Source organism: Oryx dammah, unplaced genomic scaffold (genome assembly GCF_014754425.2).
Source record: "Oryx dammah isolate SB20612 unplaced genomic scaffold, SCBI_Odam_1.1 HiC_scaffold_2, whole genome shotgun sequence".
Lineage (NCBI taxonomy): Eukaryota > Metazoa > Chordata > Mammalia > Artiodactyla > Bovidae > Oryx > Oryx dammah.
Window position 1 is genome coordinate 125,567,884 of NW_024070186.1, and position 15,510 is coordinate 125,583,393.

Genomic DNA, 15,510 nt, shown 5'->3' on the forward strand with positions numbered 1-15,510 from the left:
CTTCACTCTGTATAATAGGCTCCAGTTTCATCCATTTCATCTGAACTGATTCAAATGTATTCTTTTTAATGGCTGAGTAATACTCCATTGTGTATATGTACCACTGCTTTCTTAACCATTCATCTGCTGATGGACATCTAGGTTGTTTCCATGTCCTGGCTATTATAAACAGTGCTGCGATGAACATTGGGGTACAAGTGCCTCTTTCAATTCTGGTTTCCTCAGTGTGTATGCCCAGCAGTGGGATTGCTGGGTCATAAGGCAGTTCTATTTGCAATTTTTAAAGGAATCTCCACACTGTTCTCCATAGTGGCTGTACTAGTTTGCATTCCCACCAACAGTGTAGGAGGGTTCCCTTCTCTCCACACCCTCTCCAGCATGTATTGCTTGCAGATTTTTGGATCGCAGACATTCTGACTGGTGTGAAGTGGTACCTCATTGTGATTTTGATTTAATTTTGCAAAAACTTTCTATAGTTCTTCAACATGTCAGCTAGGATTATAATGAAACTTCTTTGAATCTATAGATAAAACTTAGAAATATTGAATCTTCTAACCCATTAAAACAGGATATATGCCCATTAATTTACTTATATGTTAACTTACATCAAGAATGTTTTGTCACTTACAATATAGAGGTTTTACATATATTCTGTTGCTATATGCTATGCTGTGTGTTCAGTCATGTCCAGTTCTTTGAGACTCCATGGACTATAGCCCACCAGGCTGTTCTGTCATGGGAGAAATTTTCCTGGCAGGAATACTGGAGTGGGTTGTCATTTCCTTCTCCAGGGAATCTCTGCAACCCAGAGATCAAACCTGTCTTTAGAATCTCCTACATTGTCAAGCAGATTCTTTACCACTGCAGCACCTGGGCATCCCTATATCTTCTATAAATTTACCTATGAAAATAGCCATTTAATTGTTTCAGAATTTTAAAGTTTTTTGTAACTATTGTTATAGAATAAATTTGACCTGAACTAAACTAATTAGATGAAAAATCTGTCAGAAAGTGATGTGAGAATATTTAGGGTTATTATTTACGGTATATAGTATGACTATTTTTATTACACAAATCTTAATTAGTCTCATTACTTATATAAAATGAATCTAGAAGTGAAAACACAAAAATTGATGTTAACTCTCACCTGGAATCTAAAAGTTATGACTAAAATATCAATCAAGAATATTTCTAGAAAACAGAAATTTCCATTCTGTTACTGTAGGCATGCAAGTACTCTGAAAAGGAACTTCAGCTCAGTTCAGTTCAGTTCAGTTCAGTCACTCAGTCGTGTCCTACTCTTTGTGACCCCATGAATCACAGCATGCCAGGCCTCCCTGTCCATCACCAACTCCCGGAGTCCACTCAGACTCGTGTCCATCAAGTCAGTGATGCCATCCAGCCATCTCATCCTCGGTCGTCCCCTTTTCCTCCTGTCCCCAATCCCTCCCAGCATCAAAGTCTTTTCCAATGAGTCAACTCTTCGCATCAGGTGGCCAAACTACTGGAATTTCAGCTTAAGCATCATTCCTTCCAAAGAAATCCCAGGGTTGATCTCCCTCAGAATGGACTGGTTGGATCTCCTTGCAGTCCAAGGGACTCTCAAGAGTCTTCTCCAACACCAGTTCAAAAGCATCAATTCTTTAGCACTCAGCCTTCTTCACAGTCCAACACTCACATCCACACATGACTACTGGAAAAACCATAGCCTTGACTAGACGGACCTTAGTCGGCAAAGTAATGTCTCTGTTTTGAATATGCTATCTAGGTTGGTCATAACTTTTCTTCCAAAGAGTAAGCGTCTTTTAATTTCATGGCTGCAGTCAGCATCTGCAGTGATTTTGGAGCCCCCAAAAATAAAGTCTGACACTGTTTCCACTGTTTCTCCGTCTATTTCCCATGGAGTGATGGGACTGGATGCCATGATCTTCTTTTTCTGAATGTTGAACTTTCAGCCAACTTTTTCACTCTCCTCTTTTACTTTCATCAAGAGGCTTTTTAGTTCCTCTTCACTTTCTGCCTTAAGGGTGATGTCATCTGCATATCTGAGGTTATTTATATTTCTCCTGGCAATCTTGATTCCAGCTTGTGTTTCTTCCAGTCCAGCGTTTCTCATGATGTACTCTGCATATAACTATCTAAATTTTATTATGCAGTTAATTTTATTTTATCCAGCTTCTTTTATTAATTTTTTTCCTGTGATTTCCAATCAATAGCAGTTAAATGTATAAAGATGTACAGTATGGAAATGGCTATATTGCCTATAATAATCACATTAAAATAATACAGGATAAATTGTTTAAATAGTATATGGTTGGATGAAGCACAAGCTGCAATCAAGATAGCCAGAAGAAATATCAATAGCCTCAGATACGCAAATGACACCACTCTTATGGCAGAAATTGAAGAGGAACTAAAAAGCCTCTTGATGAAAGTGAAAGAGGAGAGTGAAAAAGTTGGCTTAAACCTCATCATTCAGAAAACCAATATCATGGCATCTGGTCCCATCACTTCATGGCAGATAGATGGGGAAACAGTGGAAATAGTGTCAAACTTTATTTTGGGGGGCTCCAAAATCACAGCAGATGATGATTGCAGCCATGAAATTAAAAGATGCTTACTCCTTGGAAGGAAAGTTATGGCCAACCTAGATAGCATATTCAAAAGCAGAGACATTACTTTGCCAACAAAGGTCCGTCTAGTCAAGGCTATGGTTTTTCTGGTAGTCAGGTATGGATGTGAGAGTTAGACTGTGAAGAAAGCTGAACGCTGAAGAATTGATGCTTTTGAACTGTGATGTTGGAGAAGAAGACTCTTGAGAGTCCCTTGGACTGCAAGGAGATCCAACCAGTCCATTCTAAAGGAGATCAGCCCTGGATGTTCTTTGGAAGGAATGATGCTGAAGCTGAAACTCCAGTACTTTGGCCACCTCATGTGAAGAGTTGACTCATTGGAAAAGACCCTGATGCTGGGAGGGATTGGGGGCAGGAGGAGAAGGAGATGACAGAGGATGAGATGGCTGTATGGCACCACCGACTCGATGGATGTGAGTTTGAGTGAACTCCAGGAGCGATAATGGACAGGGAAGCCTGGCATGCTGTGATTCATGGGGTCGCAGAGTTGGACACAACTGAGCGACTGAACTGAACTGAGGTTAACTGTGGCATACCTCCTGGCTGGTTAGCTTCAAGTAGTTATTGTTGTATCTTGTAAATAGCTTTTATTTCATCATTATACGTGTAAAAAGTGTTTTCCATTGATGATTTAGGTTTGTGGAACTGATTTAAAAAAAAAAAAAATCCTAGTAAATATGCTGCCTTCACATGAATGAAGCAATATCTAGTCAACAGTAGTCAAACATATTTTAATGTGTAGTGAACATTATCAAATAATCAAGTTCCATATTTTACAGTGTTCTGAGGGCTTCCCTGGTAGCTTAGATTGTGAAGAATCTGCCTGCAATGCAGGAAACCTTGGTTTGAACCCTGGGTTGGGAAGATGCCCTGGAGAAGGGAATGGCTACCCACTCCAGTATTCTTGCTTGGAGAATTCCATGGACGGAGAAGCCTGGCAGGACCCAGTCCATGGTATCACCAAGAGTTGGATGAGACTGAGTGGCTAACACTTTCACTTTCTGTCCTGAGCCATAAAGAATGTAATCTGATCCTGCTTTCAGGATATTACTGTGTCTACTTTAGAGTGACCTTTGCAAGATTTATTTTAGAGTACCCAAGATTAGATAATGATTCTGTAGAGTTTACTGCAATGAATGTATTTTATGTGATTGCCAGAAATGAAATGTATTTTTATTTAAAAAAATCAAACCAAGAGAAAGATACAAAGTGAAAAAATAACATATTGATTTTCATAAATTAATAGTAAGATACATCATTTTCATTATATAATTGTCTGATTTTTTTCTCTATATGCAAAATAATTTCAAATTAAAACCCAAACATGTTTGTGCCAGTTTCTATTTCTACATGGAATGAGTTTAGAAATCACCAAGCCAGTTCAAAACAAGTGAAAAATTAAACAGTGGGGGAAAAAGCAACTCTTCTTGAACCTATAAGAAAGAGGAGAGACCAGGGTAAACTGCTTTCCTAAGATTTGAGACACAGAAGAATAGAGGGGTCAGTGCTCACTGGAATGAAAAATCATAATCAGAAAAATCTATGGGAACCAGTGTTGGGATAGGAAACCGTGAATTGTAATTTACTATTAGTTATTACTGGAAATTCAGTGTAAACAGTGTAAGAGTTATAAACTTCAGAAAGACTCAGTCTTTGGGGGACTCACACAGTATTGTGAGACCGCTACAGGGAATCTACTAGGTTTCCACTGTAAATATCAGAGAAAAATCCCCTCAAGCTTCTGACGGGGAGAACAAAGGGAACCCTTTCAAAATATGCCAAAGAACTCTGTTCTTAACAAGGACTGCCCTCAAGGGAAACAAGTTAGCCACAGCCTAACTTGCTAGGATATGATAGGAGCCAAAGTGATTTGGAAAAGAGAAATACCCAACTTTGGAAAAGGGAAATACCCAACCCAGTCACTTTAATTATCCTGCCTGACCTGTTGGGAAAGGAAGAAAAAACTTAAAAAATATTGTAATGTTCACAGTTCAGAGGTATAAATTCACTAAATATAAATCTAGACACAAGTAAAAATGGATCACAGATCTAAATGTAAAATGCAAGACTATTAAACTCCTAGAAAACAATCTAAGGGAAAACCTTGACAACTTTGGGAATGGCAATGATTTTGTAAAATACAATACCAAAAGCAAGGTCCAGGAAATGAAAAGGTGGATTTCACCTTTCTAAATTATTTCTAAAATTAAAAACGTTATGCTCTGAAGAAGACAATCTCAAGAGAACAAGACAATCCATAGAGTAGGAAAAAATGTTGAAAAAGACACATCTGCTAAAGAACTGTTAATTCAGAAAATACAGAAATCTTTATCTCAAAACAAAGGTGTACAATGTGATTTTTTTAAAAAAAGGGGCCTAAGATTGTAACAGATACCTCACTGAAGAGGATATACAAGTGGCACATAAACCTTAGAAAAAAATGCTCCTCATTATATGTCATCAGAGAAAGGCAATGAACATAGCAATGGGATGCAACTATATACCTCTTCATTTCAGTTCACTTCAGTGGCTCAGTCATGTCCAACACTTTGTGGCCCCATGAATAGCAGCACGCCAGGCCTCCCTGTCCATCACCAACTCCCCGAGATTACACAAACTCATGTTCATCGAGTCAGTGATGCCATCCAGCCACCTCATCCTCTGTCGTCCCCTTATCTTCCTGCCCCCAATCTCGCCCAGCATCAGGGTCTTTTCCAATGAGACAACACTCCGCATGAGGTGGCCAAAGTGCTGGAGTTTCAGCTTTAGCATCAGTCCTTCCAAAGAACACCCAGGACTGATCTCCTTTAGAATGGACTGGTTGGATCTCCTTGCAGTCCAAGGGACTCTCAAGAGTCTTCTCTAACACCACAGAGCAAAAGCATCAATTCTTTGGTGCTCAGCCTTCTTCACAGTTCAACTCTCACATCCATACATGACCTCTGGAAAAACCATAGCCTTGAATAGACGGACCTTTGTTGGCAAAGTAATGTCTCTGTTTTTGAATATGCTATCTAGGTTGGTCATAACTTTCCTTCAAAGGAGTAAGTGTCTTTTAATTTCATGGCTGCAATCACCATCTGCAGTGATTTTGGAGCCCCCCAAAATAAAGCCAACCACTGTTTCCACTCTTTCCCCATCTATTTCCCATGAAGTGATGGGACCAGATGCCATGATCTTCATTTTCTGAATGTTGAGCTTTAAGCCAACGTTTTCACTCTCCTCTTTCACTTTCATCAAGAGGCTTTTTAGTTTCTCTTCACTTTCTGCCATAAAGGTGGTGTCATCTGCATATCTGAGGTTATTGATATTTCTCCCGGCAATCTTGATTCCAGGTTGTGCTTCTTCCAGCCCAAGGTTTCTCATGACGTACGCTGCATATCAGTTAAAGCAGGGTGACAATATACAGCCTTGACTTATTCCTTTTCCTATTTGGAACCAGTCCGTTGTTCCATGTCTAGTTTTACCTGTTGCTTCCTGACCTGAATACAGGTTTCTCAAGAGGCAGGTTAGATGGTCTGATATACCCATCTCTTTCAGAATTTTCCACAGTTTACTGTGATCCACACAGTCTAAGGCTTTGGCATAATCAATAAAGCAGAAATAGATGTTTTTCTGGAACTCTCTTGCTTTTTCAATGATCCAGCAGATGTTGGCAATTTGACTTCTGGTTCTTCTACCTTGTCTGAAACCAGCTTGAATATCTGGAAGTTCATGGTTAATGTATTGCTGAAGCCTGGCTTGGAGAATTTTGAGTATTACTTTATCAGCATGTGAGATGAGTGCAATTGTGTGGTAGTTTGAGCATTCTTTGGCATTGCCTTTCTTTGGGATTGGAATGAAAACAGACTTTTTCTAGTCTTGTGGCCACTGCTGAGTTTTCCGTTTGCTGGCATATTGATTGCAGCTCTTTCACAGCATCATCTTTTAAGATTTGAAATAGCTCAACTGGAATTCCATCACTTCTACTAGCTTTGTTCATAGTTATGCTTTCCAAAGCCCACTTGAGTTCACATTCCAGATGTCTGGCTCTAAGTGAGTGATCACACCATTGTGATTATCTGGGTCATGAAGATCTTTTTTGTACAATTCTTCTGTGTATTCTTGCCATCTCTTCTTAATATCTTCTGCTTCTGTCAGGGCCATACAATTTCTGTCCTTTATCGAGCCCATCTTTGCATGAAATATTCCTTTGGTATCTATAATTCTCTTGAAGAGATCTCTAGTCTTTCCCATTCTGTTGTTTTCCTCTTTCTTTGCCTTGATCACTGAGGAAGGCTTTCTTATCTCTCCTTGCTATTCTTTGGAACTCTGCATTCAAATGCTTATATCTTTCCTTTTCTCCCTTGCTTTTGGCTTCTCTTCTTTTCACAGCTTTTTTTAAGGCCTCCTCAGACAGCCATTTTGCATTTTTTTTTTTTTCTTGGGGATGGTCGTGATCCCTGTCTCCTGTACAATGTCATGAACCTCCATCCATAGTTCCTCAGGCACTCTGTCTATCAGATCTAGTCCCTTAAATCTATTTATCACTTCCACTGTACAACCAAAAGGGATTTGATTGAGGTCATACAATATAAGTCTGAATTTGGCAATAAGGAGCTCATGATCTGAGCCACAGTCAGCTCCTGGTCTTGTTTTCACTGACTGTATAGGCCTTCTCCATCTTTGGCTGCAGAGAATATAATCAATATGGTTTCAGTGTTGACCTTCTGGTGATGACTATGTGTAGAGTCTTCTCTTGTGTTGTTGGAAGAGTGTATTTGCTATGATCAGTGCGTTGTCTTGACAAAACTCTATTAGTCTTTGCCCTGCTTCATTCCGTACTCCAAAGCTAAATTTGCCTGTTACTCCAGGTGTTTCTTGACTTCCTACTTTTGCATTCCAGTCCCCTAAAATGAAAAGGACATTTTTTTTTTTTTTTGGTGTTAGTTTTAAAAGGTCTTGTAGGTCTTCATAGCGCCGTTCAACTTCAGCTTCTTCAGTGTTACTGGTTGGGGCATAGGCTTGGATTATCATGATACTGAATGGTTTGCCTTATAAACGAACAGAGATCAATCTGTCGTTTTTCAGTTTGCATCCTAGTACTGCATTTCAGACCCTTTTGTTGATGATGTTGCTTACTCCATTTCCTCTAAGGGATTCCTGCCCACAGTAGTAGATATAATGGTCATCTGAGTTAAATTCACCCATTCAAGTCCATTTTAGTTCGCTGATTCCTAGAATGTCTATGTTCACTCTTGCCATCTCCTGTTTGACCACTTCCAATTTGCCTTGATTCATGGACCTAACATTTCAGGTTCCTATGCAATATTGCTCTTTACAGCATTGGACCTTGCTTCTATCAGCAGTCACATCCACAGCTGGGTATTGTTTTTGCTTTTGTTCCATCCCTTTTTTCTTTCTGGAGTTATTTATCCACTGATCTCCAGTAGCATATTGGGCATCTACCGACCTGGGGAGTTCCTCTTTCAGTATCCTATCGTTTTGCCTTTTCATACTGTTCATGGGGTTCTCAAGGCAAGAATACTGAAGTGGTTTGCCATTCCCTTCTCCAGTGGACCATATTCTGTCAGACCTCTCCACATGACCTGTCCATCCTGTGTGGCCCCACATGGCATGGCTTAGTTTCACTGAGTTAGACAAGGTTGTGGTCCCTGTGATCAGATTGGCTAGTTGTCTGTGAGTATGGTTTCAGTGTGTCTGCCCTCTGATGCCCTCTCGCAACACCTACCATCTTACTTGGGTTTCTCTTTCTTTAGATATGGGATATCTCTTCACGGCTGCTCTAGCAAAGCACAGCCACTGCTCCTTACATTGGACGAGGGGTATCTCCTCACGGCCACCCGCCCTGACATTGAACGTGGAGTAGCTCCTCTCAGCCCTCCTGTATACCTCTTAGAATGGTTCAAATCTAGAACACTGACAATGTTACATACTGGTAAGATGTAGAGCACAGAAAATCTTACACATTTCTGGCATGAAAGCAAAATGGTGTAGCAACTTTAGAAGACAGTTTACTAGTTCCTTACAAAACCAAACATAATTTTATTTTAGAATCTGACAATGATTTTCTTGGTTATTATCCAAAGGAATTGAAAAATTTATGTTCACACAGAAGCCTGTACATTGATATGTATATCAGCTTTATTCAAAATTGATAGAAGTTGGAATAATGTAGGTAAGTGAATAAAAAAATAATGGCACATTCAAACAACAGAATATTATTTACTTAAAATAAATGAGAAATTAAATTACAACAAGACATATAAGAAACTTAAATCCATATTGCTTAGTGAAAGGAGTTAGTCTGTAAAGACTACATACTTTATAATTCCAACTATGATGTTCTGGAAAAGGCAAAACTGTGGAGACATTTAAAAAAAGTGGCTGCTAGCGCCTATGGGGTAAGGAACGAATAGACAGAACCAGAGGATGTTTAGAGCAATAAAGATACAATGTAGGACACCTTAATGATAAATACATGTCATATATTTATTGAAGCCCATAGAACCATAGAATGTACAGCAAAAACAGTGAACCATAAATGTAAACTATGGACTTCAGGTGATTTTGTTATGTTGATATAGACTATCGATTGTAATAGACGTACTACCCACTGATGCTTTTGTTGAGAATAGAGGAGGTTATGTTTGTGTGGGACAGGGAGTATATGGGAAATCACTAGATGTATATTTCTACTTAAAATAGTTTTTAGAAAACAGTGCAATTAAACAAACTACATTAAATCATAATTAACACTGATCTAATGATGGCCATGGTGGACAGTTTGCCTCCTAAATCACTGAAGTTTTAGAAATACTAAGGTGTGGAAATACTTCATATGTTACATTTTTTTTTTTTTTATCATTTAGTTTGAATAGTTGTATTGCATTAGAAGTTGACAAGGAACTTAAAATGGTCAAGTTAATTTTCTCTAGTTTGCTTTTACAATGTAGCATTTCTATTCCACACATTCCTTTATTACATATTTCAGGGGATTTGGGGTATGTGGTTCTTGAGAGGAAGGTAAAGATTAAAAAGTCTATTATTTAAACTTAACACAAAATATAACACTACCTTTTGAAGACCTTAGAATTCTACTCTATCATGGGAATGACATTTTCCACAATTTACTGCTATTCTGAGGCCAAGTCTGTTTCTTTCCATCCAGGAAGAAATTGGTCTTATAGGTCTTTCATAAACCAAAGTTGAAATGTTACTCAGATGCTTTCTTGTCAACTCCCACAATGTTCACTTGCAGCTCTTAGAGATGCAAATTTGTCTACGATTTATAAGAGCAAAAGAAAAGAAATTTTACTCCCACATCTTCCAACTCCCTAGCTCTTTCATAAATTTAAAGGGCTTGCAACCTCTACTGACAGCACTGTGCCCGTTCCCCACAAGAGCATGGTCACTCTGGGGATATTTGGAAGGTCTAATATTAGCCACTGATTTTTAGGTTTGCTGTAGCAGAAACATGAATTCAACTTGCTTCTTCCTTATTCTTTCTGGAAAGGCTTACAAAGGTTAAGCATATCTGAAACTGACTAGTCAACAGAGAAAGATATGATTTATCCATAAGAAAACAAGTCTACATTTCTTCAGGTAGACTGGTCATGGCTATATTTTTCAGTCTATTGCCTTTACTCTCATACCCTTTATTTATCTCTGATCTGCACTCCAAGGGCATTTGAAAGTATATGGACATTTTTGATACTCCTGGAAATTAAGGATAATTATTGTGTTTAATAACAATAAACACATATTTGGTTCACTGGAATGACAGTATTCCTCTTAATGAAAAATGTTGCTGAAATGGGTTAGTAGGGGTTTGAATTTTAGGAGTTTGTGTTTTTTCAGAGAACACATAGGTACAATTGATGATCATGTTATAGAAAATTAATTTCATAAAATTTTCATTTTCTTATCTTCCATAAAGTTTCTATGTATAAATGCCATTTTCACATTAATTAACTTTCATGTAATTTACTACAGAACACTGAAAAAGTTAAGAAAAATGAAATAATGTAAGTTCTTTTCAATTTTCTTGAGATATAATTGACATATAACACTATAGAGTTAAGGTATATAGCATAATGACTTGATAAATATGTTATAAAATTATTACAGCAGTGTTTTGTTATGTTATGCATCTATTCATATAGTTAAAAATTATTTTCCTTGTGATGAGAATTTTAGGATTTAAACTCTCAGCACATTTCAAATATACCATTCATAAATATTAGCCATAGTCATGATGTAAATTATATCTGTTATATCCTCTGTATTTATTTGTCTTAGAGCTGATAATTTTGGCTGTTTTACTTCTTTCCTTCAATTCTACCAACCTCCACCCTTTTATCTCTGGTAACCATAAATATATATATATATATTTTATATATTTTTTTTAGTTTACACATATAAATGAGATTATATAGCATGTCTTTCTTTGTATGACTTACTTCATTGAGGAAAATAACTATTTTATTCCCTTTGAATGTGTTCCTAGAAGTGGAATCACTGGATCACATGGTAGTTATTCTAATGTTTTGAGAATCTTCTTCATTAATTTCCATAGTGGATGTACCAATTAAAACTCCATCAAGAGTGTGCAAGATTTCCCTTTTCTCCATATCCTAGCCAGCATATCTTATCTCTTGACATTTTAATGGTGACTATTCCAACAGGCACGAGATATCTTGCAGTTTTGATTTTCTTTTCCCTCATGATTAATGATGAATATCTTTTCATGTACCTGCTAGTCATTTGTGTATCTTTCTTGCAAAATTATCTATTCAGTTCTTTTGCTCATTTTTAAATTGGATTATTTGTTTTTATTGCTATTGTATTTTTGTATTTTCTGTATTAATCCCTTATCAGATATATGGCTTCAAAATATTTTTCCTATTTTGTAGGTTGCATTTTGACTCTGTTGGTCATTTTTTTTTTTTTCCTGTTCAGTTTTTAGTTTGATACAGTATCACTTGCTTTGTTTTTATTTTGTTGCTTTTGCCTTAAGTTCGTATCCAAAAAAACATTGTCAAGGCCCATGTCAAGTAGTAGTTTTTCTGTTTTCTTCCAGTGGTTTTTATGGTTTTTGTCTTACATCTAAGTCTTCAATTTATTTTAAGCTAATTTTTGTGGGTGGTGATGATAGTGATCTTGTTTTATTCTTTCACATGTAAGTATCCAATTTTCCCAGCACCATGTATATTTCCTTCATTGATTATTCTTAGCTCCCTTGCCAAAAAATTAGTTGGCTCTATATGTTTGGATTTATTTCTAGGCTTTCAGTCTGTTCCATTGGTTTATTTGTTTGTTTTTATGCCAATATTGCACTGTTTTTATTACTATAGCTTGATATAATTATTATATAGATTTAAATAAGGAAGTATTGTCTGATACTTAAAGGTCTGATTTGACCTTTTCTCTCAGGATTGCTTCAGCTATTCAAGGCCTTTTGTGATTGCATATAAATTTTAGAATTTTAGTACTTCTCTACAAAATGTCATTGCTGTCTTGAAAGGGATTGTATTGAATCTATAGGTGACTTTGGTAGCACTGACATTAAACCAATATTAATTTATCCATTCCATGTACACTGTATACTTTTCCATTTTCTTATATCTTGATTTTTTTCATCAATTTCTGATAGTTTTCAGAATAAAGATATTTAACCTTCCTGGTTAAATTTATTCACTTTTTTGGTTAAAATATTGTCATTGTTAATATATTCTTAATATTGCAAGTGGCATAATTTTTTTTTTCTTTTTCAGGTAATTCATTGTTAGTATGTAGAAGCACTACTGCTTTTTATATGTTAATTTTGTGTCATAACTGTACTAATTTGTTGATTGGATTAACAGTATTTTGGTGGAGTCTTTAGCATTTTCTATGTACAATATTGGAGAAGGCAATGGCAACCCACTCAAGTATTCTTGCCTGGAAAATCCCATGGATGGAGGAGCCTGGGTAGGCTGCAGTCCATGGGGTCGCTGAGAGTCAGACAAGACTGAGCGTCTTCACTTTCACTTTTCACTTTCATGCAGTGGAGAAGGAAATGGCAACCCACTCCAGTGTTCTTGCCTGGAGAATCCCAGGGATGGGGGAGCCTGGTGGGCTGCTCTATGGGGTCGCACGGAGTTGGACACGACTGAAGCAACTTAGCAGCAGCAGCATGTATAACATCATGTCCAAATAGACAGCATTTTACTTCTTTTAAAAATTTGATGGCTTTTTTAAAGTTTTATTTTTTCTTCTTCTTTTTTTTCTAAGTTCAATTTTTTTTTTTTTTTTTTTGCCTCACTGTTCAAGCTAGAACCTGCACTAAGCAGGGAGAGTGAGCACCACTGTCTTGCTCCTGATCTTAGAGGAAACTTCCAACCTTTCACCATTGAGTATGATGTTAGCTAGCTAAGGGCTTGTCATATATGACCTTTATTCTGTAGATATACGTTCTTTATATACCTTAATTTGTTAAGAGTTTTTATCATGTACAGCTGTTTAATTTTGTCAGATGCTTTTTCTGCATCTGTTGATCTCATGATATCACTTTTTCTTTCATACTATTAATGTGATGTATTTCATTGATTGATTTGTGTATGTTGAATGATCCTTGCATCACAGGAATAAATCCCACTTATGGTCTTTCTAATGCCTTGCTAAATTTTGTTTGCTAGTATTTTATTGAAAATTGTTGCATCCACATTCTACATTCATCAAGGACATCAAACTGTTTTTTTCTTTTCTGGTATTGTTCTTTCTGACTTTGTCAACAGGGTAATGCTGGCTTAGTAAAATGAATTTGGGAATGTTACTTTCTCTTCAGTTTTTTTCTTTTCTTTTGGAAAAAAAAAATGTAGTATTAGTCTTAGTTTTCCTTTAACAGTTTCACTCATAAAATTCACCAGTGAAGCCATCTGGTCTGGGCTTTTCTTCATTGGGAGATTTTTGATTACTGATTCAGTGTACATATTAGTAATAAGTCTCTTCAAATTTTCTGTTTCTTATTGGTTTAGTCTTGCTAGATTATGTTTCTAAGATTTTTTTTTTCATTTCTTCTAGGTTGTCAAGTTTATTAGCACTTCATTGTTTTTAGCAGTCTCCTATGAATCTTTGTATTTCTGTGGTATGAGTAAAAATGTCTTTTTTTTTATTTTTATAATTTGTTGAATGAGATCCTCTCCTTTATTCTTGGTTAGGTTAGGTAACAGTTTGTCAGTTTTATCTTTTCAAAGAACCAATTGTTTGATTACTGTTTTTATTGTTTCCTATTCTCTATTTTACATAATCTGCTCACATCTTTATTTCCATTCTTCTGCTAACTTTGGGTTAAGTTTATTATTCTTTTTCTAGATTTTTTAAGGCATAGAGTTAGGGGTTTATTTGATAATTTTTGTTGTTTCTTAATGTGTGACTGCCTGCTTAAAACTGTTTTTGCTACATCTCATAAGTTTTGGTATGTTGTGTTGAGATTAATGTTCACACTTTTTTATTTTCCCTTTAATTTCTTCTTTGACCTATTGATTTTACAGAAAGGTCTTAATTTCTGTATTTTCATGCATTTTTCATTTTCTTCCTTCTATTGATTTCTAGTTTCATTCAGTTGTGGTCAGATACAATGATACTTGGTATGGTTTAAGTCCTCTTAAAGTTGCTAGGTACTGTTTTGTGCCTAACATATTGCCTGTCCTAGAAAATGGTCTCTGTATGATTGAGAAGAATATATATTCTGCTATTGACAGAATGTTCTAAATGTGTCTATAGATCCATTTGGTCTATAGTGTTTTTCAAATCTATTTCCTTATTGATTTTCTCTGTCTGGGAATAACTTTTATTGAGAATAGGATATTTAACCTCCAACATTATTTAATTACTGTTATTTTCTCCTTTAGCTGTATTATTATTTTCTTTATGTATTAAGTGGTCTGATGTGAGGCACATAAATATTTGGAAAAGCAGAGTTTATAATCTTAATATGCTTTATATAAGCCTCATGGTAACTACAAGGAAAAACCTTATCATTGTGACATCTTATTTTAAGCTTATAACTTCAGTTCCTTAATTTTACACCTTTCACATCTCCTTCCCCTTACATTTTAGGTTATTATGTTACAGTTTTCATATTTTTATATTGGATAACTAATAACAGATTTTCATAGTTATTGTTATTTTTGCAGTGTTTGTTTAACTTTAAACTAGAGTTGTAAGTGGTTATTCATCACTATTACCTTATTATAGAATCTAACTGACTATATACATATTACCAGCAAGTTGTGCAGTTCTTGTATATTTTTACCTTTTTTTTTTTTTTTTTTTCGCTGTGTTGTAGCATACAGGCTTCTTCTAGTTGCTTCAAGTGGGCTTTTCTGGCTGTGGTGCTTGGTCTTCTCTAAAAGCTTATTTGCCCCATGATATAAGGGATCTTAGTTCCTCAACAAGGGATCAAATCTGTGTCCTCTGCATTTGAAGGGGATTCTTAACCACTGTACAACCAGAGAAGTCCCTTTTCTATCATGTTAATTAGTGTTCTTTTTTAGTTCTACTCAAAGAACTCTATCATTTATGCTAAGGAAAATCTAGTGGTGATGAACTTCTCAACTTTTTTTCAAGAAGGTAGAAATCCGTCTTTCATTTCTGAAAGACAGTTTTGCTGTGTATAGAATGTTCACTTGAAAGGCTTTTAATATTTAATATACTTTGACTTTCTCCACTGGAACATTTTCTGTTGAGCAATCCACCAATAGGCTTATGGGAGTTCTCTTCCATATAATTTCTCTCTTTTATCTTGGTGTTTTAAAAATTGTTTTATTTTGTTTTTGTCTTTTGACAATTATTATGTATCTTGGTGTACCCCTATTTAGGATCAATTTATTTA